This window comes from Lissotriton helveticus, chromosome 6 (assembly GCF_964261635.1).
Source record: "Lissotriton helveticus chromosome 6, aLisHel1.1, whole genome shotgun sequence".
Taxonomy (NCBI): Eukaryota; Metazoa; Chordata; class Amphibia; order Caudata; family Salamandridae; genus Lissotriton; species Lissotriton helveticus.
Window position 1 is genome coordinate 308,608,085 of NC_136067.1, and position 25,593 is coordinate 308,633,677.

Consider the following 25,593-nt stretch of genomic DNA (forward strand, 5'->3'; position numbering starts at 1 on the left):
CAAAATCCTTAAAAGTCCCTGGTACAAGTTAGACTCCACCCTTACGTGTCACAGAATGCAATTATATGTCTGCATTTGACATTATATATCGTTGTGCCTTAACTTCATTTACATGCGTGAAGCATTAAAAACATATTAATGAAATGTATTCACTGTAGAGATTAGAGATTTACAAGTGTGCACTAATGTTCAGTTTAAACATGAAAGTATGTATTCTTTATTTCATGTTATATCTGCATATGTAAACATGTACTCACTCTTTTGCTCATGTTTTACATTTATTTTTCAAATTAGGCGCGTGCATGTATACCCATGCATTCAACGTGCACATAAAATGCTTAGCTAAAGTTAGCCTGCCTACAGGCCTCAGTTGAAATGCATTGTGCTTTACCAGCATGTTTTCCTTTTCTTGCAGGTTCATCATTTTGTTAATTAGAGGAAGGTTTATTGTTTGTATTAGACTGCTGATAGAGAGGCCTGAGGGAAACTTGGCAGTGAATATGGAGAGATAATGGTGGAAAGAGGCTTTCTGTTCATTATGTACAAGGATGGCAAGATGTTCAACGTTGAGAACCGCAGTCTCAGCTCAATGAGTTGATCATGCTGACACCTTCTATGCTCCAGATTTAGAGACCATTGATAGATGACCCTATACTTGGGTTTTGTTTTGAAGAGAGAAGGGAAGTTTCTTTATGGAACACCTGTTCACATTCATTTATTTCTATATGTTGGTGGCTATCACAATTCTGTATCTCACTCTGTTGAGCCTTAACTTATTGAGATATGATATTTCAGCTTACCTATTGTAGTGATGCACTTATTGAACTTACTTTTGGCTTGTCCATATACTGGATTGAAAGGTAATCCAAATTAAACCCTTAAACCATATACAGCAATTCCTGGTACTTATTGTGTAGTTACATGGCCTTCACAAGTTAGAAATGCATTAATAATGTATTTTCCCTTTCAATGCTTTATGTCACTTAATAAAGGTCCATACAACCAATAAGGAAAAATCTTTAATGACTTGACTAAGAGATTATGTTGTAAGGCCCAGCACTCTTATATGGCCAAGACAGCCTCAACAAGAATGACACTCTAGTACGGTGGTCTTTCTGAAGCTCAAGTGCAAAAAGCTCAGAGTGAGACAAACCCTCAAATCCTGATTGCCTATGTTCTGTCTTCCTCAGGGATGCTTTGGCTCCTTTTGGATACCTTTAGTCTTACATACCTTTCTGCAGGTCAGAATCCATCAGAGGGTCAAAACTGGGATCTGTAGTTGGGCAGGAATACACAATGCTGGACACATGTTTTGTGAGTTTGTAGTGTAGTGCCTATATTCCCAATAGGCTCTGCGCATTGGAATAATATATTCAGCAGTGTAGACGTAGGACTGAGGTTATCTAGGTCTCTACTGACTATATTAGACTTAAGGTTTGCCAGCTAGCTCAGAGGTCACTAGAAACTTTCTCGAATAAACGAGGAGGAGTTTAACCTCCCTGGATAGACAAGAAGGGATTAGCTTCTGACAACCATAAAACATAACAACTTTGCTCTCCCTGAATAAGAGTGTATCTCTAGAGTCGTGTGAAAACAAAAGACAGCTATTTCACTCAGCCAAATGTGCGTACTTAGTTTCACCAGAATGCAGAGAAAAGAGAGACAGGCGTTTTCAATAAAAGGTGTTATTTATTGAGCAGTCTTCTTCCTCATACAAGAGAAATGAATTGCCACGATTGTAATGCTCATGGTAAAGTAAAGTGCGTACAGTAAAAGGAGGATTATAAAATAATACTGTAAAAGTATTGATATGGTTTCTTAGCCATATGATACTTTAAAATAGATAAAATAGATACATACATATATACATTGACTAATCGTACTCAACTGGTGCTTCTAAATACGCCTACCCCGGTGTACCTGACCTAAGCCTAATACGTGGGAGGGAGTAAGTAAGTAGCAGTTTAAGTTAAGTTTGTTTTGCCAAGAATCTGACTCAAGAATTCTCTGTAAGGGTTTAGTCAGTTCCGTACCTGGGTAATAGAAAGCAGGAGGTCTGGTATCTCTCTCTCTCAAGACTCGATATCCCAGCAACCAGCGAGGGTAGGCTGGAAACGCCGGAGCTGGATTTCTCGGCAGGAGAAAAACAGCGTCTTTCTCAGCGCGTCAAGGAAGAGGGGCAGCGTCCGTGGGCTCTCGCATCAGCTGGGCTTTCGGAAGTAGATAGCTGCTCTGCTCCAGATTCACCACCGTGTGTTTGCTTAAGGCAACATTGGTATATTTATACCTGAAAGGTGCCTGGGTTTGACGTAAGGTTGGACATAAGACGTCAATAAAGATGTCACTAAGAACTGGCCATTCTTACAGTGCTTTACAGGAGTTCTAGGACGAAATCAAAACAATAGCAAGGGGGATTTCCCAGTTTGCTGGAGGCTTGGTTTTGTTTAGAGAACTCGGTGTGCTTACTAAGGGGCCGGAGAAGTAGCCTTGCTTAATGTGACAGCATGTGCTACGACTGAATTATGGATATGATTATTATGCCGTTGTATGGATATTATTGAATATAGCCGGACAAGGGCATAAAATAGGAATATCGATTCAGGTTTCCTAGATAACACACTACAAGTTCCTTCAAGTTTTGTTTCATGTGGCAAAACGTTCAATGTGGGAAAAATCTGGCAATCTTGCCCACCAAAGATCCATCTTTGTTGTGAAACCTCTTACCTTAACTCAGAGGTCTTCAATCTGTGGGACGGACCCCCAGGGGGGTCGTGGAGTCCTGGGAAGGGGGTCGCAGATTCTGCAGAGTGCAGTTCTTGGCATTGGGCTGATCGAGGGTGTTCACGGCGGAGGCCTAATTCACACCGAGGTGTGAAAAACATCAACGCCTCATTAACAAGTAAAAGGTCTTTTAAAGACCTGTGAAGTACTGGGGTGTGGCTTTGTGTGTGTCCCTGAAGCTGTTTCAGCCCGGCTCACATACACGAGCTGGGGGTGGGAGCTGGGGGGGGGGCTGGGGGAGCAGGCTGTAGTGTAGCCCTTTGAGTTTAATGGATGCTGCGCGCCTGGAGCTGTGGGTCCCGTGACGTCCCCCGCCCCAAGCAGGGAGGCACAGAGATGCCCTCCCATGAGCGAGAAAGAAGAAGGAAGACACAGAGAGATACTTAAACCCCCCTCCCGCCCCCCATGAGAGAGTCACAGAAAAGGTGGGTGGATGAATGATGGGTGGATGGATGGATGTAAGGCTGAAGGATGGATGGATGTGTGAAAAGGTGGGTGGATGAATGATGAGTGGATGGATGAAAGGGTGGATGGATGGATGAAAGGGTGGATGGATGGAAGGATGAAAGGGTAGATGGATGAAGGATGTATGGATGGATAAAAGGTTGCATGGATGAATGATGGATGGATGGATGTGTGAAAAGGTGGGGGGGATGAATGATGGGTGGATGGATAGATGAAAGGGTGGATGGATGTGTGGATGGATAAAAGGTTGCATGGATGAATGATGGATGGATGGATGGATGTGTGAAAAGATGGGTGGATGAAAGATGGGTGAATGGATGGATGAAAGGGTGGATGGATGAATGAAAGATGTATGGATGGAAGGATGAAAGGGTGCACGGATGAAGGATGGATGGATGAAAGGGTGGATGGATGTATGGATGGATAAAAGGTTGCATGGATGAATGATGCATGGATGGATGTGTGAAAAGGTGGGGGAATTAATGATGAGTGGATGGATGAAAGGGTGGATGTATGTATGGATGAAAGAGTGGATGGATAAAGAATGGATGTATGGATGGGAGGATGAAAGGGTGGATGGATGAATGATGGATGTATTGATGGAAGGATGAAAGGGTGGATGGATGAAGGATAGATTGGTGAAGGATAGATGTATGGATAGAAGGATGAAAGGGTGGATGGATGAAGGATGGATGTATGGATGGAAGGATGAAAGGGTGCACGGATGAAGGATGGATGGATGAAAGGGTGGATGGATGTATGGATGGATAAAAGGTTGCATGGATGAATGATGCATGGATGGATGTGTGAAAAGGTGGGGGAATTAATGATGAGTGGATGGATGAAAAGGTGGATGTATGGATGAAAGGGTGGATGGATGAAGGATGGATGTATGGATGGGAGGATGAAAGGGTGGATGGATGAATGATGGATGTATTGATGGAAGGATGAAAGGGTGGATGGATGAAGGATAGATTGGTGAAGGATAGATGTATGGATAGAAGGATGAAAGGGTGGATGGATGAAGGATGGATGTATGGATGGAAGGATGAAAGGGTGGATGGATGGATGTGTGAAAGTGTGGGTGGATGAATGATGGATGGATGTGATGAGGTCTAATAGGCCATTTATGGTTGTCAAAAGTTGATAATGAGGAGTACCAGTTTCCATAAACTTTTGACGGAAGGGGGTCCTTATGCCTAAAAAGGTTTTACAAGGGGGTCTCGGCATTAAAAAGTTTGAAGACCTCTGCCTTAACTTGATTACCTATATGAATCATGGCAGAATGACTGAAACTGTGCCTGCCATTCTGAAGAGTATTAGTCAGTTCTTGTGACTTTCAGTAAAGTTTGTAGTCCACGAGATTATATTCCAGGTTTTTAAAGATGGCGTAATGTAAACTTGTCTAAATTCCTTCTGTTCACTACCTAGCTCCATACAAAGATCTCCTTTACAGCCCATTGTTAAAATGTAACTCCCATGTCAATATTACCCATAGAGTTTGATTCCTGGTTCTCCCAGAACTCATAGCTTTAAATACATCCAATGGGTTAGTTTCCAATTGAGGTCCAGTTGCTAAGAACTTGTCGTGGTGCTCTTTCCTGAAAGTAGTCTTTTTGAGAAGTGACAAAATTCCTCTGTTAGGAGGTTGCTAAAACAGAAGCCAGATGCAGCTGTTAGTTATTTGTTTGATCAGATTTTTGATCAGTACCATTTTTCTTTTAGCAGGTGGGTGTCAGACACGAAGTGGATGATGTCAAGGTACCTACAGAGGCACCATGAATTAGACGACTATTCACACTTGCCCCTCAGTTCTGCCCACTGGCACTGATTTTTAGTGGGATAATGAAAAATTCAATAGACAAAAGGGAAGGGAAAGAGCAAGCATGCACTGACATTGCTATAAGGAGAACCACTGGTGCCTTTTCACAGAGCTGAAGGACTGCACTGAGTCTTCAGTCTTCCGTTAGGTTACCCAAGAAAAACACATGTAATAGCCCTAAGACCAGCACATGTTATAACTTCAAGGTATATTTATTCACTACCCCAAGCACCTACCATCTGATTCTACTAAGCTGCGTACCATCATCTCCATTAGGCAGTTCTTGGCTATGAACTTCTCTGTAACTTTGACTTCAAAAGAATCTGTACAATAAACAACATCACCTATTACCTTCTATTTCCTTCTTCTTACCCACTGTCTCTCCATGTTGTATATCCTAACTTTCCTGTGTTGGTCTTGTCTAGGTCATGTGTTTTTACTGTCAGATGGTTTCTTCACCTCATTTCAAGTCTATTCATGAGTATTAGCCAAAGCATCTTGGGTGCGTAGTGCACCCCTATAGCTGGTCCCTGCCATACCATCTCCACAATGTAAAGGGTATGGTGCAATGTGGGTGTAGGAGGCTTTGCTGAATGTCTCTGTCTGCACGATGCTCTACTTGTTGCTGCCTACAACTGAGATGCCCAGCTGGCTTGCCTGTAAAACACTGAAGACATAGAGTAGCATGCTTGTGGTGGCCTAAATGTCAGTACAAATTCCTTCTACCTTGTTAAATACACAAAGCGAGATGCCATTGACCTGGGTACAGAAATGTTATGTGGCTTGCTTTTCCTTTGTGCCACTGTTGTACTGCCCTTTGGTGCCTTAGGCTGTGGGTCGAAAGTCAAGGTCATGTGTGTTCTGATCCATATTGTTAATGGTAATACATTCTGTGGAGATGACTTCAGTATTCACACATGTAGTTGTGCCCCCATGTGCGCCTGTACCTCTACATGTGTTTCCATGCTGTACCCTTGATATTACTTCCCCCACAAAGGACGAGTCTCAGGGCCAGGTTTAGTGGGATGATATTTGTGGAACTCTTGTATGAGATGTGGAGCTGATCTATAATGTGGTGTTTCCAAGATCTTTCTTCCAGGCTGTATCTTCTCTAGTTAAGGAGGTATTTCAATATATTGCAATGTTCCTTGAACCCAACAAGAATCTAGGACCTTTCTGAATTCAACAATCTGGTGTGAAGAGTGACTGGTTTTACCAATGACACATGGAAAACAGAGTGTATGTGCAACATCTGGCTAAATCTAAAAGTTCAGCACTGGTTGCGACCATGGCAAGAAAGAGACCAATATGCTTTGATTTCAGCTTACAGTAGCCATGTTGTGGTGATCTGCACTGTCAGCATTCCACATGATGTCATCTCTGGTAGTTCTATGTACTGATGATTCCTCCCCAGTGTTCCCTGTTTGGCAGTTGCAGCTGCTGTGTCTTTCCCTCAGGCTGGACGGCTCTCTTCTCCTGAATAAATCCTGAACGATAACTTCCTGCTTCAGCCTCATCATTACACTGGCGACGGAGGATGGGCAGCTGTTTCTCAGCTGTCACTTCAACTCTATTTTACAAAACGCTGTAAAAATCCAAGACACCACTTCAACTTCAAAGAGCTATGAAATTCAGGATATCTTGCTTTCAACTCTACCTCGTGTGAGTACATTTACAAATTACTTTTACCCCTGCACTCGAGAGCCGTCGCAGCCTCAAGACTCTTTTAATTGACCTTTCCTGCTAAAAGCGTCCCCACGCGCTAACAAGCTACGAGCCCAGCCTCGTAATTTCAGATCCATTCCTAACTGACTTTCAAGAATTTTCCGCTTTTCTACAAGATCCTACCTTCGCCTCTGCCTCTACCAGCGCCGCGTGTGCTTCTCCACCTTCCCAGCGTGTGCGTACTTCTTCGACACTGCGCACATTATCAACTTGTTCCTTCTCCTCTGAGTTGCGCCACAGAATGATGACGTGACAGAATTCTCGCAGTCAAACGTCATCTGTCTCACGCGCACCAGCCACGCTGATCACCTTAGCAACAAGCTCTACACGCTAGACCAATCAGCGTCCTCTTCCTGCTTTGCACACGTCATAGAGGCTTTACCTTCGGCGTTGGATTCTTGTTGCTACAAACCACAGCAGTAGCGCGTCACAAAAGCCCCAAGTCTTCGTACTTTTTACAGTGCACAGCCTATTTATCTTCGCTGATGCACACAGCCTTCCAATTGAATTGATACTAACAAACAACAAACCACTGCTCAAATACAAACTATGTTTTCGCGCTGATGCGCACAGCCAATACTTACACAAAAAAAAAAAAAAAACATTATTACAAACTATATTTTCGCGCTGATGCGCACAGCCAATACTTATACCTTATTACTTGTTACCTGTTACCGACGCTGACGTGCACAGCATTTACACGCTGACGTGCACAGCATTTGCACGCTGACGTGCACAGCAATTGCACGCTGACGTGCACAGCATTTGCACGCTGAAGTGCACAGCATTTACAAACCGAAGTGTACTGTATTCACTCGTTAATGTGTATATCATCTATTCACATCAAAATAATTAGCATTGTTTTGAACACATTTCCCTTATTTACAAAATTTTAGTCTGTAGTCATATTTACAACAGTTTTATTTTACTTTTATTCAATTTACATAAACTCCATTACAAAAAGTAAAAATTGAAAACATCACGATGCAAAGTGTTACTCCTCCAGCTCCATTTCTTCAGACTCCTGGAGATCCTCCCCTCGAGTGGAAACTTTGGTTACGATCTTTCATGGCCTATCTAGGTGCAATTGATGGACTCAGATTTCGTGCAGAAAGAAAAAAAAATCTGATGTACTACCATCTCGGTGTAGAGGGCCAGAACGTTTTCGATCATCTACCTCCTTATGTTCCACCCACTGGTGAAACTCCAGATGAATTTGACACAGCCATTGCCAAATTAGACAAGTACTTTGTCAAAACCAAGAACATGGTCGTACATCGTTACAAATTCTTCACGAGAGTTCAAAAACCTGAAGAGAGTATTGACACTTTCGTTACTGCTTTAAAAATACTTGCTTCCAAATGCGAATTTGACAACTTCACCTCTCAACTTATCAGAGATCAGCTTATTGCTCGTTGTTCTTGTAAACAAATTCAAGGGAAACTATTGTCCTACAAAGATCCTTCTTTAGATAAAGCTATTGATATAGCCAAGAGTATAGAGACATCATTGGAAGATTCCAAACAATTAGAAATTTCCCTTTCTAATACTTCTATTTCTAGTGCAGCATCCGCACCTATTAAGACTCCCAATTTTATTCCTCGTGACTCACGTGGTTATTTTAGAAGAATGGGAAACACTAGTACCAGAAGACCTTTCATACCCAGTAGACAATTCAGCCAAAATACTTTTTGTTTTAGATGTGGTTCCTCTTACCATGTGTCTAATTTTAAGAACTGTCCAGCTGCCAATCAACAATGCACTCAATGTGGTAAACATGGTCATTTTTCAAGAGTTTGCATGAGAGGTAGAAGAGGTAGTGTACGTTGTGTATTGAACGAATATGATTCCTCTTCTGATTCGAACAACCTTGAACAGTCAACTGAATATCCTGAAAATGATGTTACCACTCAAGAGTATGTAGTTGTTGTGAAAGATAATGATGATGTTAGTCGCACCTTTCATGTTCCTGATCCAGAGGTTGACACTACCATTGAAAAGCATCATGTTCAACTACTGGTAGACACTGGTGCTCGCATCACTATTATTTCCCATGACAAATATGCTCATTTTTGGCATGATAAATGTCTACTTCCTCCTGATGTTCTCACAATAGCTTTTGAAGGGAGCAGAATGAATCTTTTAGGCTATTTCTGGGCTGAAATTTCTATATTTGGCAAATCTATCAAAGGAAAAGTTTATGTGGCCAAACGTGGCATTAATGTGCTAGGTCTTATACATCAAGCAGAATTTGGTGTCACCATTAAACCTGGTTTACCCAACCCTGTTTTTATAGAAGAATGCAATCTTCCCTGTTCTACATCTCCATCTTCTGTCCCGGTATGCAATATTGTAGATAACAAATTGTTAGAACACAAATATAAAAAAGTCTTCGAAGATCGTCTTGGTAAAATCACCGATTTTCAACATTTTATCAAAGTTAAAGATGGCATTTCCCCAGTCAAGCACAAACTTAGAAACGTTCCACTTAGTATCAGAGAAGATTTATCCAAACACCTAACGTCACTATGCGAACAAGGAATAATTGAAAAAGTAGAATCCACATTGTGGCTTTCTCCCATTGTTCTTGCTAGAAAAAGGTCTGGTGACCTTCGCATGTGTGTGGATTTGCGCAGTCTTAATGGAGCTATCTGGGTTGATGGTTTTCCCCTTCCTCGCATTGAGGATTTGATAACAAAGGTTGGATCATCCACTTGGTTTTCCAAACTCGATTTGAAAGCAGCATACCACCAAATTGAGTTAAATCCCCACTCACGCCATCTCACTGCCTTCGTAACACCAGATGGTGTATTCCAATTTCGACGCCTTCCTTTTGGATTGGCTTCTGCCGCCGCTGTTTTTCAGCGTATCATGTCTGAAATGTTTAAGGAACTCTCTAATGTTGTCGTCTTTCAAGACGATATTCTCATATTCACCCAAACTGAGAGTGAACATGATAAAGTCATTGACCAAGTTTTTAACATTCTAGAACAAAGAGGTGTAACTCTACAAAAGAACAAGTGTGTTTTCAAGACCAGAGAAGTAGAGTATCTTGGTCATAGCATCTCTGAATGTGGCATCAAGCCCAGATCAGGTCTGATCAAAAGCATCATTGAAGCTCCTGCTCCCTCCAATAAGGAACAACTTTTGTCCTTTCTTGGTCTCTGTGAGTTTTACTCTAAATTCATGAGAGACTATGCCAAAACTACTGAATGCTTTAGACTCCTACTTAAAAAAGGTGCCACTTTCAGCTGGTCTGATGAATGTGAAAAAGGTTTTCAACTCATAAAAAAACATATTACCAATGCTCCTGCTCTGCAACCTTTTAATGGTAACAGGGAAACTGTCGTTACTGTTGATGCTTGCGAATATGGTCTAGGAGCTGTTCTCTCTCAACTAGATTATGGTAAAGAATTCACTGTAGGATTTGCTTCCAGAACTCTCCGTCCTGTTGAAAGGAAATACTCAGTAATAGAGAAAGAACTTCTAGCTTGCGTTTGGAGTGTTGAAAAGTTTAAATCTTATATGTGGGGTAGACCCTTCATCCTTCAAACTGACCATCGACCTCTTGTTGATATTTTATCAGGCAGAAACGTCAATCGCACCACAGCACGATTGGCTAGACTTTCCACTAAATTGTTAGAGTTTAACTTCAAAGCTATTTACATACCTGGTGGGAAAAACAAACGAGCAGACTGTCTGTCCAGGTTGCCTGTACATGAACCTGATGAAAATGATTGGGAGACTGAAATTGAAGAATGTTTTGTAGCCAACATCTCCCAAAATTTCATTTCTTTTGCTGAAAATGATTGGATCAAAGCCGTTGAAAATGATACCATTCTCAAAGATGTAATTTCATTCATAAAAAAGGGGTGGCCTAAAGAAAAATCCCTATCTCACGAACTTCAAATTTATTGGAAAATCAACCCAGAACTTTCTTTGGAAAATGGCAAAATTGTTAGGGGTGACAAGTTCATTCCTCCTTCTGTCTATCGTGAGAAAATTATTGCTGATGCACATTCTGGGCATCTAGGAGCCACCATCACCAAGAGAAATGTCAGATCGAACTTTTGGTGGCCAAAAATGGACAATCAAATTGTAGAGGCCATCAAACTGTGTACACGCTGCAATACTAGTGACAAAGTTCTTGTCTTAGAAGGTGTTTGTGACTCTATTGTTCCTCCACCTGTTAGAGCTTGGCAAAAAATTGGTCTAGACTTTCTAGGTCCATTTCATGTGCTTCCTAATACTTCCAAATATTTCCTGGTTCTTGTTGATCATCTTTCTAGGTGGGTTGAAGTTGAACCCATCAATGTGCCCAATTCTAAAAGTGTCATTGATTGTCTAAGCAGAATTTTCTTGAGGGAGGGTTGTCCGGAAGAAATCCTCACTGATAACGGAGTGCAATTTATTTCAAAAGAAATGGGGTTTTTTCTGAATAATTGCTGTATTAAACACACCAGAACCCCATTGTATCATCCCCAGAGTAATGGCAAAACCGAGAGGTTTAATAGAGTTATTGTTGAATGTGTGCAAGCTGCATTCAGGTCAAATAATTGTATTTTTCAAGCTGTGAAAGATCTTATATGGTCTTATCGAATTTCTCCCCATGTTGCCACAGGTTTCTCTCCCTTTGAGTTGATGAGAGGGAGGAAAGCTTGTTCTCAAGCCTTCCCATTTTGGATGGTCAAAAGTTTTCACCGGGGCTGTGATTTAGAAAAAGTCTGGGAATGTGCTAACAAAAAATCTTCCGGTTCACTATCTTACAATGTGGATTTAAGCAAGAAGTCCTCTCAAAGTATTCGTGCTGGTGATTGGGTCAGGGTTAAAAATCCCGTTACGGTCAAGAAAGGTTTTTCAAAATTTCTTGATTCGCAGCAAGTTGTAGAAGTTCGCAAGAATGCGGTCAAACTGTCTAATGGCAACTGGTGGAGCACTTCTCGTGTAGCCAGAGATCCTTCTCGTGTAACTGTTTTTCCATCCAATGTTAATATCAATGATGATTTAATGAAAAGTTCTGATGTGAATGGTAACAGTGGCCCTAGGAAAAGCTTAAGAACAACTGTTAGGCCTAACAAATATCGTGATTTTATTTGATTTATTTTATTATGATTATTCTGTGTTTTCTGATTGTTTTTTTTTTGCTTAAAAAAAAAGGGGGGAGGTGTGTGGTGATCTGCACTGTCAGCATTCCACATGATGTCATCTCTGGTAGTTCTATGTACTGATGATTCCTCCCCAGTGTTCCCTGTTTGGCAGTTGCAGCTGCTGTGTCTTTCCCTCAGGCTGGACGGCTCTCTTCTCCTGAATAAATCCTGAACGATAACTTCCTGCTTCAGCCTCATCATTACACATGTATGCAGGTGTTTTGTGGCTAACCAAAACTTGTTGCCAAGAGCATTCTTAGAGCATGCCTATGATGACAGTCTGTTTGTTTGATTTAATTTGATATAAGCTTTATTTGACAGAAATGTCATAAAAACTATTGTTAAAATAAATGTTTTCCTTTAAAATGAGAGTGTAAATATACAACATTTCCAATTTACATAAGCAATTGATACAACAAAATGGTCAATTGAGCCCTAAGTTCGGTAAAGCATATATTATTTTCAAAGTATTAAAAAACGGGGTAGCATTAACACGTGCACAATTCAATTTGTCAAATATATTTCTACAGATAAAAAAGAATAAAAATCAATTTATCATCAAAATGATGAAGGGCCAGAATACTAAAAAGTTGTTAAAACATCCCTGACATAGCAGCAGAGGTTTCACAAATAAATAAAGTGATTGTGCAGGAGAGTGCAAATAATTTTGATGTTAAATCATGAATTTGCCACTCTCCTAGTTTCACGTAAAATTATACCGATCTTGCAAGGGCTTTCCACCTTATGAGCCATGCTTGTCCCAAGAACTTTGCTACACAGCATGCAAAGAACGGCCAAGGACCAGACCTGTGGATGCGTAGTGCTGTGTGATGGTCCCGGGTGCCCAATTGCTGACAAAGCGGTTTCAGCCATTTGGCCAGTGGTGTTTTATGTGCTGGCAGGCAAACATTAAATGGGCAATGCTTTCTATAAGGGCCGTGCAGCATTGACAGTTTTTTCTATTGTTAGTGGCCCACTGTGCTGTGGCCTCACAAACTGGAAGAGTTCCAAACCTAAAATGTATATGCAGCATTCTATCTCTTGGTACCTGGATTGTATCAAAGAAGGGCTCAAAATGTCTTATTTGTTTGTGGGAAAGAAATTCTGTTGTTAGTTTGCCCACATTAGGTTTGGAATTCTCCCGTTGGTCCACCCAATCCCAATGTAGGCGTTTGAGTTCTTCTCTCCTTGGGGGTTCCTGGCTGTCCCAACAGGTTCGAAGACCTATGGCTGTCAGGGTTTTTTTAATGCCAACTAACCAGCCTATTTTACAGCCGGTATCTAGGCAGATGATCTCAGTAAGGGCATCTGCATAGTAAAGAAGCTCAGGAGTCCGCCTAATGTGGGCCCAGAAAAGTACAGGGCGTAACCTAGCTACGTCAGCTATTGACCGCCTGCCCATATACAACAGTAGAGGAGTGAGGGGAACATATCTAGGTGCCATAACCAGGTCTCTTAAGAGTTTGTGTTCCAATCTACTAAGCTCTTCAAGTTTATCAAAGCCCCAGACCTCTGCTTCATAAAGGGCTGAGCTAACTGCTTTAGTGTCATATACTTGGAGGGTGGGAGCTATAGACCTAGTGTGTGAAAGGCGATGTTCTTTCCCTATTAATCCCGCCACGCGCTTATGTGCCATCAGCATCTTTGCTAAGTGGGCTCTTGAAGACATTTTACCAGTAAGTTAATCAAAGGTGTCCATCTTTTCAAGGGGTACCCCTCTCAGCAAAGACCCGTTCTTATGTGACTATAGGCAGTTGAAGGCCATATATATAGTTTTCGAGCTGGTTATTACCAATCGCCGGTTGTCGCAGAAGGTTGGAAATCTATTGATAAGGTGTTGTAGTCCAACTGGGATCTTTGATATCAACAGGGTGTCATCTGCAAACAACAGGGTTGGTATTTTATTATCCCCCCGAGTGGCCGAGCCTCCAGGCTCCTCTAAGAGGAAATCAATCACTCCATTCACATAAAGGGAGAACAGAGTCTGTTTGTTGTAAACTTGTGTAGCTACTGCACATGCTTTTGGCAGTTTATGTATGTAATGTATCATGGCCCATCTGTCGTATGTCTGCAGACAGCTGAAGGTTTCTGGAAGTTACACCTTCAGGTATCATGAATGTTGACCCTGAAGACAGGATAGGGAAGTAAAGACTGTTGAATTGTGGTAGGTATTGTTATAAATAAACTCAGACATTTAATGGTGCAAGACCCAGCTTCTTGGGCCATTTATATCTAGATTAATAATTGTGATTTCCAAGTTGCAATGTTTACTGAATTGCAATTTGAAAATCACAATTACTAATGTATCAGTCATTCTTTGATTTTGTGATTCTCTAGGATACGCATTTACAAATTTGCGATTACCAAAGTGTGATTTGCTAAATAGGTATTTGCAATTTGGTATTGGCAATTCTGTGAATGCCGCTTTTTGGAGAAGCATTATGACATCACAGTGAGAGAGTGAGTTTTTTATGCTGTTTCCATAAACCAGCATCACAGATGAAGGCAGGCTGTGTCAGCAAAGCAAAATGCAACCTTGTTTAGAGAGTTTTCTGTACAGTCTGGTCACCATGTCCTCAGATGGCAATGCCACAGCTGCAGGAGGGAGCAATAGTAAGCTCAAATTCAGTGAGAAAGTATTTGAGGTGCTCAACCAAAAGTGAGTGCTGATCACCATGATGAGCTTTTTGGAAAGAGAAAGGGAAAAGAGAAAAATATGGAAGGACATCCAGGCCATGATCAGAACTGTTGGTGTGATACAGTGTACTTTTGAAGAAATTTGCAAGTGCAGGTACAATCTGCGGTCGCGTACCAAAGAAAAGGTGGCTAGAAGACTTGCAGAGACAACGGGGAATAGGCAGATGATCAGTCACTCAGTCACTCAGCCACCATCTATTCCGTTTGAAGACATTATTAAGGCCACGTTTCATCCAGATATCAACATTGATACCTCTTCCACACACAGTACATGCCAAAGTAAGACTTTCATTTTTTAACATATAATCATGTTCTAGATTTTTTTACTGTTAGAAATGCATACTTACATCTGAACTTAAACCCACTCCAGTCCACAAATTGATATTACCTTATTAATGCATTATTGGATTTGCAGTAGTCTAAAGTGAAATACAAAATGACATCAAAGAACTTGATAAAGATTTAGAAATGTTATTTTACAAATAGTTAAAGTAAAAAAAAAAAGAGTGAACTAAATTAATTATCATAAATCTCATAGATCTACCTGCAACAATTACTGATGAAACTGAACAGGAGGACAGTCAGAACAATCAGCAAGATATAGAGGATCATCAACATCCCTGCTCCCACACCACCTGCACCACCAAGATGCAGAGCAGCAGTGTCTCTACTCCCTGATTTTAAGGAAGAAAATAAGAATGTAGTCAATGTACATGCCTACAACTCATAGTGCCACACGATCTACACAAAGGCATCAATCCATTCTTCTAAGTTGCTGCAATGCAATCAAACAGCATAGAAATGGTGTTAGAAGGGCATCTGAGTAAGTAGACAATACTGCTTTGTTTAGTGGTGTGGAGGTATCTGTGTTGTCGGTACAGCGCCTTCAATGTCAACATTTGAAGTCAGTAAAGACATAGTTAGAGGCAATGACCAAAAACATTTCAGAAATTAAGGATGAGCGAAACCATGCTGTTAGAGGAGGTAAAACAATCTGCTTCTGAAAACTATAAGACGCCGGCAGATACCATTAAAGAATTATGCACAGTAATGCAGCAATATAAACTAACACACAGACGCCGCCATCATCCACTCAGAGGCAGATTAGATGGTTTCACAAGATCTGCGTATTGGTTGACAAATGCTACAGTAACATGATCTCGCTGCACAGTCAACATGCAGGTTGAGATGGCACATTGCAGTAGAGATATAGCATGTAGTTTAGTACAAGTCACCAGTGCTATTGAAAACATACTGTTGGAACTGGCCCTTCTTGCAGGGTCATCCCCAAACTTTTTGCTTCTTCCTCCCTTATTTTTCCTGACCCGTGGCTGTTGGCAATAGGACTCTGCGCACTTTACCACTGCTGATCAGTGTTAACGTGCATATGCTCTCTGTGTAAATTGTTATTCTGATTGGATATACATGTTTGGCATATTTGTATCACCATGAAGTCCCTAGTAAAGTGAACTGGGTGGGCCAGGGCTGGTGATGACAAATGCTACTAGTGGGCCTGCAGCACTGATTGTGCCACCCACAGGAGTAGCCCTAAAATGATGTCTCAGGCCTGACACTGCAGTGCCTGTGTGCAGTTTAGAACTGCATGTCCTCCTGGCCAGTGTCCCCACTGACCAGGCCTAACCCTTCCCTTTTTGTGCACATCAGTCACCCCTATGGAAGGCCCAAGGTACCCCCCTGGGCAGGGTGCAGTGTATGTAAAAGGTAGAGCATGTACTAGTGCAGGTGACATGCTCTGGTAGTGAATGGCAGCCATTTTCGTTTTTCACTACTGTAAGGCTATCTTGCTCCATAGGTTAACATGGGGGATGCTGGCTACAGTGGTTAACAGCATTTCCTCCCATAGGAACAAGATAGGACATAAGTATCTAGTATCCCTGAACTCAGAATTTAATAACACATCTTTTAGGAAAGGTTGTTTTTAAATCCTGTGTTTGAGAACAGCACTTTTAGAAAGTTGCTGTTCTCTTGTCTGACCCTTCTGTGTGCCTGGGCCTGTTTGTGTATTGACTGTCTGGTTTGAGAGTGACAGGGGCTGGGGAATTCCCCAGGAGGCTGGATGAGTCAGCACTAGGCTGAATGACTGCAATTGCAACTGGAGTGGTGGGAGGAGTTAGCACCTGGGCTGAATAGGGCTGTGCCTGGCTTCCACAATGCTGGCTCCACCCCCCTGCTGGGCGGCTGAGGACCCTGCCCCTCACTCGGAAAGGAAAGATGCAGCCAGCAAAACAAAGTGCTCAGGATCCACCCAGAACTGGTTCAGACCGGGATCAGGGCCCACATGCACCAAGAGAACAAAGACTTTAGGGGTATAAGTACAGGACCCCTGACAACAGAAAATTAGATCATCCTGGAAATCAAGAAGGAACCTCTGCCAAGGAGAAAGCTGAAACTGAAGAAGGAAGATTGTCCTGCTGTTGCTCTGCTGGACTGACCTGTTGCTTTGCTGCCAAGGAGAGGGGAAGGACTTTGCTGTGTGCTGTGTCCCCTGTCTTGAAGGAATCTCCAAGGGCCTGAGAAGAGCTGGCTCCCTGTTTTGAAGTCCCAGGAACAAAAGGACTTCACCCCCAGCTTCCCTGAACCCTGCTGAGAGAGTTCTGTCCTTCCTAGAGTGCTTGATCCAGTTGTGGGGCCTCTGGAAGTTGTACCTGAGCTGGGAAGCTTGAAACTAAGCTTGAGTGACTTTTGAACTTGAAAAGTGTCGCATCGCTCGCTTGCGGAGCGCATCCCCGACAGTGCGAGAAGTTTCCCGCCGCTACGGAGGTCGAGATCGACGCAGCGCCTGACGCCGCTGCCAGAGACGTCGCATCCTTCGTTTGCGGGACGCACCAGACCGGTGCGGGAGAATCTAACATCGCTGCGAGTATCGTCGCAGAGCCTGTCGTCGCTGGGTGAGAACGCCGCACTGCTTGCTTGCGGACTGCATCACGTCGCTGCGAGCATCGTCGCAGAATCAACGCATCGAGGAGCTGCGAGAGAGAGGATCCCCGCTGGACCGCGCATCGTCGCCCCGGAGATTGTCGCAGCCCCTACGAGATCGTCGCATCATGCCTTTGCGAGAACAGACTTCCTACGGAACCTACGCACCGGAATCCATACAAGTGGCCTTCCTCCCCATACAGACCGGATTCGTCGCAACACGCCCGCTGCTGCAGCGGGGCTGTCGCAAACGCCTCCCCAGGGTCTCAGGAGCAACGCATCGCTTGTTTTCCACCGCACCAGCTTCTGCTTTTGGAACTTTGTTGCAACTAAAAGGTACTGTGAGTAAACGTGACGCAACTGTGAACTTTTCACGCATCAGTAGAGAATTCTATTGCAACGTAGAGAATTCTAACGCAACCTTAAGAACTCTTTTTGAAACCATATTCTTGAACTGTGTATGTTGGATTTTTGTCATTTTGGTCTTGTGTAGTTTAGATTAAAAATACCTTTATTTTTCTAAACTGTTGTGGAGTCAGTTTGTGGTGTTTTCACTGTGTTACTGTGAGTGTTGGTACAAATACTTTACGCATTGCCTCTGGTTAGCCTAGACTGCTCGTGCCAAGCTACCTAGAGGGTGAGCAGGGGTTATCTCAGAGGGTTATCTCCTTGCCCTGACTAGAAGCAAGGGTCCCTATTTGGACAGTGGTACCTACCTCTGCCAACTAGAGACCCCCAGATCTAACATTGGTGGTCAGGTGGTGGGATTTGAACTTGTATTTGTACTTGACCCACAGTAATTGGTGTACATCACTAGTGAGTGCAGACCACGACGCCACCACATACTGTTTGTTTTTTCCGGTGTCCTCCTGGAAGTATTTTTGGATATTGAGACTCTGGCTAGTGTTGCACCTGTAAAATCCTGCCAAAATGGAAGTCAACTTTTTCCACCTGTGCATCTACACAGAAGAAGAGATAAAAGCCTTTTGCAAGAAGAGGGGGCTGCCCATGGAGAAAGGTTCCACAAGGAGGGATGTTGAGGCATGCCTGTATTCCCATGAGGCCAGAATTTGGGAAGCAACATTAGCAGATGATTCTGAGGAGGAGGACTTCTCTGACTGTGAGGAAGAGAAAGATGAGTGGCTCCTTGCTACTGAGCAAAGGTGCAGAGAATTAGACCGGCTAAGCAAGGAAGGTATGATCCGGTGGGCCTTAGCCCAGAAAGAAAAATGGGACGCTCAAGGAAGGAGCTTTGCTGAGTTGGAGGTGGAGTCCAGCTCAGATGGTGGCAGCATGATTATGATAACTAGTGCGGAGAGAGAGGTACAAACACCCAGAGATGTGGCACCTGACTTGAGGGAGGGGGTCGACATACACCAGGGGGTTCAGGTTTATGATGTAGTTCCAGTGGAGTGCAGTGTCCCTGAAGTAGATTGGGGGACTGGCACAGGGGACCATATTCCTAGTGGTGGGAGGGACACTCTACTGACTCTAGATGAGAGGTACAGGGAGAGGGGTTCCCCCATGGTAGAAACCTTGGTGTGTGTAAGTGAAGACCAGCCAGAAGAGTGTGGGTTGTGTGACAGAGACAGTCAGATACTGTCTTGCCAGTCTCAGGAGAGTGGTGTGGGGTACTTGTGTGAGGCACTGGAGGGTGAGGCAAAGGGTAGCTTGGTTAAAAACTGTGGGGGGCTGTGTGATTCATTTGTTGGAGAGCATATTTTAAATCCCTGTTTTCCAGAGCTATGCCAACACCCGGTGGAGTGCGAGTTCTCTGATCCCAGAGAGCTTGCATTGGAGGCAGACCTCTTGGTGGATTCCAAAGGGTCTGAAGAGGCATTGGGGAGTGATCCCAAAAGGAGTGGCTTAGATATCTTCCAGACCTGTGAGGTGGAAGAGGTTCAGTGTAGCCCAGTTAGGTCCCAGTGTAGTGGGAGGGGTGTAGGGGCTCATGTCCGGACTCGGTGTGTCCCATGGTGCCCGAAACCCAGTCTCAGGGCCTGGAGGGTTCCTTAAGGGAACACCAGGTTGGGGACCTAGACTGTACTTGTAGGCCATTTGAGGAGGATCTCCTAGTGTCTGGTGAACGGGGAGTGCCTGTAACCAGGCCTCCATCGGTTCTGGTGTCTGGCAGTGCCGCTCCATTTGGGAGGGTACAGAAGTCCAGACTGAGGGGTGAGAGGGGGAAGGAGTCCCCAGTGGGAGAACCAGTGGGTCAGGGACCAGTCGGAAGGGCTGAGTCCCCAGTGAGTGACCATGGTGACCTCACTTCTGTCCTGGGGGATCTTCCCGCGCTGTCAGGTGGACAGGGGTCGGGAGATCTGCGCCAGGCAGACTGTCACAGGACACATGAGTTGTGTGTCACCCTCAAGGGGGTACTATGTGAGTCCCCAGAAGTCCTGGCGTGCCAGGCAAATGCACAACCGCAGGTTTGGGTCCCTGGGTTGGGAGACCAGGTTCAGGATTTGCCTGACCTGGAAGGAAGGACATCTGTAACCAGTGTCCTGACCAATATGGTTCCCAGGGGTACCCCTCCAGTAGGGAGGGTGCAGCGCTCTGGAAGGGGGTGCAGAGGGAGGGAGCCCTCGCCCCTGACCACGGTACAACCTGAGGGGTTAAACCCTCGGTTGGGAGACCAGTTGCTGGAGGGAGGTCCTGAACTGGTAGGAAAGTTGTGTTCTTGGTTGTCTTGGTGGACAGGGTTGCCCCTGGAAGGAGGGCAGGAGTCTCACCCTGGGGGTGGACTGGGCCACACCATTGTGTTGGCCAGGTGGGTACTGTCTACCAGTATAGGCACCTCCGTGAGTGAAGTCCTGGTGCGCCAGGCAAGTGTTCCACTGCAGGGGTTAGTCCCTGGGTGGGGAAGACAGGTTCAGGTGTTGTCTGACCTGGAGGCTTTGGAGCCTAGGTTTGAGGGCCAGGTCTGGGGTGTCCCCCCTGACCTGGAATACCAGTTGCAGGATAGCACTCCTGACCTGGTGGGTGAATGGTGCAGGATACCTGCCACAGGTGCCCTGACTATTCTAGAAGGGGGTACCGTTCCTGGTTGGAGGGTACAGAGCCCCAAGGAAGAGGAGGGCCGGGTGTGGGGAAGCCCACCCCAGCCTCCTGTCCAGCCACCGGATACAGGTCCGGGACTGGTGGGTCAGTGCCAGAGTGTCAGACCTGACCTGACAAGAGAGGGAGTGGGCAAAGGGTGCCAAGCACCTGAGGCTACTGCCCCCCACCCTCTGACGCCACAGAGGTTTGAGCGCCCTGAGAGGCAGGAGGCCTGGGTCTCATCCCTGATCACTGTTGGTGGTCACTGTGGCTTGCTGTCGGTCTGCTGGGACACACCTGTGAGGAAATTCAGGTTAGGTGCTGCACAGGTGGTGTCCACAGGTGAGGAGAATGTTTCCACATGGATTGGCATGGTTTACCCTGAGAGTATGGATAGAGTGATCCAACTGGGTTTAGGATGGTGTAGAACAGGACTGCCCTGCTGTGTGGGCCAGTTTCCGTGTTCTATCGCCTTAGGCAGGGAATCCCATCGAGGTATCGTTTGGTCTACCCTGGCTTTAGGCTGGAAGGGGCTTGTGTTGGAACTGGCCCTTCTTGCAGGGTCATCCCCAAACTTTTTGCTTCTTCCTCCCTTATTTTTCCTGACCCGTGGCTGTTGGCAATAGGACTCTGCGCACTTTACCACTGCTGATCAGTGTTAAAGTGCATATGCTCTCTGTGTAAATTGTTATTCTGATTGGATATACATGTTTGGCATATTTGTATCACCACGAAGTCCCTAGTAAAGTGCACTGGGTGTGCCAGGGCTGGTGATGACAAATGCTACTAGTGGGCCTGCAGCACTGATTGTGCCACCCACAGGAGTAGCCCTAAAATGATGTCTCAGGCCTGACACTGCAGTGCCTGTGTGCAGTTTAGAACTGCATGTCCTCCTGGTCAGTGTCCCCACTGACCAGGCCTAACCCTTCCCTTTTTGTGCACATCAGTCACCCCTATGGAAGGCCCAAGGTACCCCCCTGGGCAGGGTGCAGTGTATGTAAAAGGTAGAGCATGTACTAGTGCAGGTGACATGATCTGGTAGTGAATGGCAGCCATTTTCGTTTTTCACTACTGTAAGGCTATCTTGCTCCATAGGTTAACATGGGGGATGCTGGCTACAGTGGTTAACAGCATTTCTTCCCATAGGAACAAGATAGGACATAAGTATCTAGTATCCCTGAACTCAGAATTTAATAACACATCTTTTAGGAAAGGTTGTTTTTAAATCCTGTGTTTGAGAACAGCACTTTTAGAAAGTTGCTGTTCTCTTGTCTGACCCTTCTGTGTGCCTGGGCCTGTTTGTGTATTGACTGTCTGGTTTGAGAGTGACAGGGGCTGGGGAATTCCCCAGGAGGCTGGATGAGTCAGCACTAGGCTGAATGACTGCAATTGCAACTGGAGTGGTGGGAGGAGTTAGCACCTGGGCTGAATAGGGCTGTGCCTGCCTTCCACAATGCTGGCTCCACCCCCCTGCTGGGCGGCTGAGGACCCTGCCCCTCACTCTGAAAGGAAAGATGCAGCCAGCAAAACAAAGTGCTCAGGATCCACCCAGAACTGGTTCAGACCGGGCTCAGGGCCCACATGCACCAAGAGAACAAAGACTTTAGGGGTATAAGTACAGGACCCCTGACAACAGAAAATTAGATCATCCTGGAAATCAAGAAGGAACCTCTGCCAAGGAGAAAGCTGAAACTGAAGAGGGAAGATTGTCCTGCTGTTGCTCTGCTGGACTGACCTGTTGCTTTGCTGCCAAGGAGAGGGGAAGGACTTTGCTGTGTGCTGTGTCCCCTGTCTTGAAGGAATCTCCAAGGGCCTGAGAAGAGCTGGCTCCCTGTTTTGAAGTCCCAGGAACAAATGGACTTCACCCCCAGCTTCCCTGAACCCTGCTGAGAGAGTTCTGTCCTTCCTAGAGTGCTTGATCCAGTTGTGGGGCCTCTGGAAGTTGTACCTGAGCTGGGAAGCTTGAAACTAAGCTTGAGTGACTTTTGAACTTGAAAAGTGTCGCATCGCTCGCTTGCGGAGCGCATCCCCGACAGTGCGAGAAGTTTCCCGCCGCTATGGAGGTTGAGATCGTCGCAGCGCCTGACGCCGCTGCCAGAGACGTCGCATCCTTCGTTTGCGGGACGCACCTGACCGGTGCGGGAGAATCTAACATCGCTGCGAGTATCGTCGCAGAGCCTGTCGTCGCTGGGTGAGAACGCCGCACCGCTTGCTTGCGGACTGCATCACGTCGCTGCGAGCATCGTCGCAGAATCAACGCATCGAGGAGCTGCGAGAGAGAGGATCCCTGCTGGACCGCGCATCATCGCCCCGGAGATTGTCGCAGCCCCTACGAGATCGTCGCATCGTGCCTTTGCGAGAACAGACTTCCTACGGAACCTACGCACCGGAATCCATACAAGTGGCCTTCCTCCCCATACAGACCGGATTCGTCGCAACACGCCCGCTGCTGCAGCGGGGCTGTCGCAAACGCCTCCCCATGGTCTCAGGAGCAACGCATCGCTTGTTTTCCACCGCACCAGCTTCTGCTTTTGGAACTTTGTTGCAACTAAAAGGTACTGTGAGTAAACGTGACGCAACTGTGAACTTTTCACGCATCAGTAGAGAATTCTATTGCAACGTAGAGAATTCTAACGCTACCTTAAGAACTCTTTTTGAAACCATATTCTTGAACTGTGTATGTTGGATTTTTGTCGTTTTGGTCTTGTTTAGTTTAGATTAAAAATACCTTTATTTTTCTAAACTGTTGTGGAGTCAGTTTGTGGTGTTTTCACTGTGTTACTGTGAGTGTTGGTACAAATACTTTACGCATTGCCTCTGGTTAGCCTAGACTGCTCGTGCCAAGCTACCTAGAGGGTGAGCAGGGGTTATCTCAGAGGGTTATCTCCTTGCCCTGACTAGAAGCAAGGGTCCCTATTTGGACAGTGGTACCTACCTCTGCCAACTAGAGACCCCCAGATCTAACACATACAAACAGCACAAATTGCAGCAACCTGTGATTTAGGTGGGGGTGGGGGAATTAGGAGCTATTGAGCCTAAATAGCATTACTGCCCCCGAAGATATGAATCTGGGGCATAGTCGCAGACAAAATGCATCTACAAAGGGCTCCCAAAGTCAAACTACTGAGCACACTGAAAGACCGAGTGGAGTGAGAGGAAGAAAGAAGTAGTTTGAAAATAGTTTTATGTTTAAAGTTCATATTGGCAAAATATAAATACATTTGTAATGTCAAAGATGACAATTTTGAAGACTTAAAAAAATGGACCTGGGGTAAAGGTAATAAATAATTTACAAGACTATCTATCATTATTTTCTAACATACTTCTCAATAAAATGTGTGAGATCCCTGCATGTCATTCTCTCCCTTTTCCTGTCCTTGATCCATCTGTATAGTGATGAGATGGAATTCACTGTTCCTCTTCAACAGACTCTGGATCGGACAGGGTAAGGGGTATTCACTTAAATGTGTCACTGTTGTGGAATATAGCACATAATGCTACAATTTTGCAGCAGGTTTCTAGTCTGTATTGGGGTACTCCACAGCACTTGTGAAGGCATCTAAAGTGACTTTTCAGCAGTCCAAAAATCCTTTCCATCACATTTGTCATTGATTTATGTGAAGCAATGTAGCAGCGTTCACTTGCTGAAGCAAGCTTCACAAAGCAGACGCACCAGTCTACATTAAAACCTTTACAATTAATCTGGTGACACATTAGAAATACATCTCCACTATATACAAAGACTAATAGAAAAATAATTACCAAATAAATATCCTTCACTAAATTCTCCACTAAGAAGACGGTGTAAAGTCCATTATGGAGAATTATGAACACGTGTTCTTCCTGCGAATCTGGCCACTATATCAGCAATCATATTAGAAGCATTGCACACCACTTCAATGGTTAATGAATGGGTATCCTTACTATTTCTAAAGATATACTCATTCTCTGATGGAGGACATAATGGAACATGTGTCCCATCAATGTAGCCTATGACATCGGAATTAAGCTAACTGATAAAAATATAATTGCGTCAGCTGTAATTCCTGTGCTGTATTGGGAAATGTAATGCAATCTAAGATAAGGCTACTACTTATTCTGAACTTCTCAAAGATTTTCTCTTCCATCTGAAAATAGTAATTTAAATTTTAAATATGCGCTCCTGTTTCCTCCTTCTCTGCAAACCTGCCAGTATTCTCATCCTTTTCAATTGCATGTGCAAAATGAGCATTTTGCGATAATATTCAATTTGTGAATGTTTAATATATTGCAAGAGCCAATCCTAAAAGGAATTGCTAAATGTGATTTCCAATTTAGAGTTTGTTCAAATCGAGATTCCCTAAAATTGTGACGCAAATACCTTTAATACATAACAAAAGCCTGTTTTGCGTTCACAAATAGCCAAATTTAGAGAACTGTGCCGTTTGCGAAAGCAAATAAGCGTCTTACATCTTAGTGCTTTATTTACATTTGGGCCAACTATATTACCCCACAAAGATCAAATAAGAGCAAAACAATATCACAAATTTCCCATTTCATGGAAATATATGATTATTTTCTGTATAACTGCCATTTCACTTTTGCAGTTGCTTATTGTAAGAAACTGGGTTACTGGTTGAGGAGTGTGCAATCTTTCTTAAGCAGCAACCACAATTTTTCTTATGTTGAAGTCACAAGCAAATCCCAAATTTACCTGTACTCAACGCTCAGGTAGCTTGACACAGAGCAGTGAGGCTTAATTCAGAGGCAACGTGTAAAGTACTTGTGAAACACTGCAAACAGTAACACAGTGAAAACACACCACAAAAGGGACCCACTTCAGTTTAGAATAATAGAGTAATTTGTCATAAATAAAACAACAAAAATCCAATCAAAAAGATTTTTGTAAAAACAGTGCCAAAAAGAACAAAGCAGCAACTGTGGATATCTAATTGCACCACACCAGTACATAGACACAAGTTTAGGCCGGCCATGATGGAG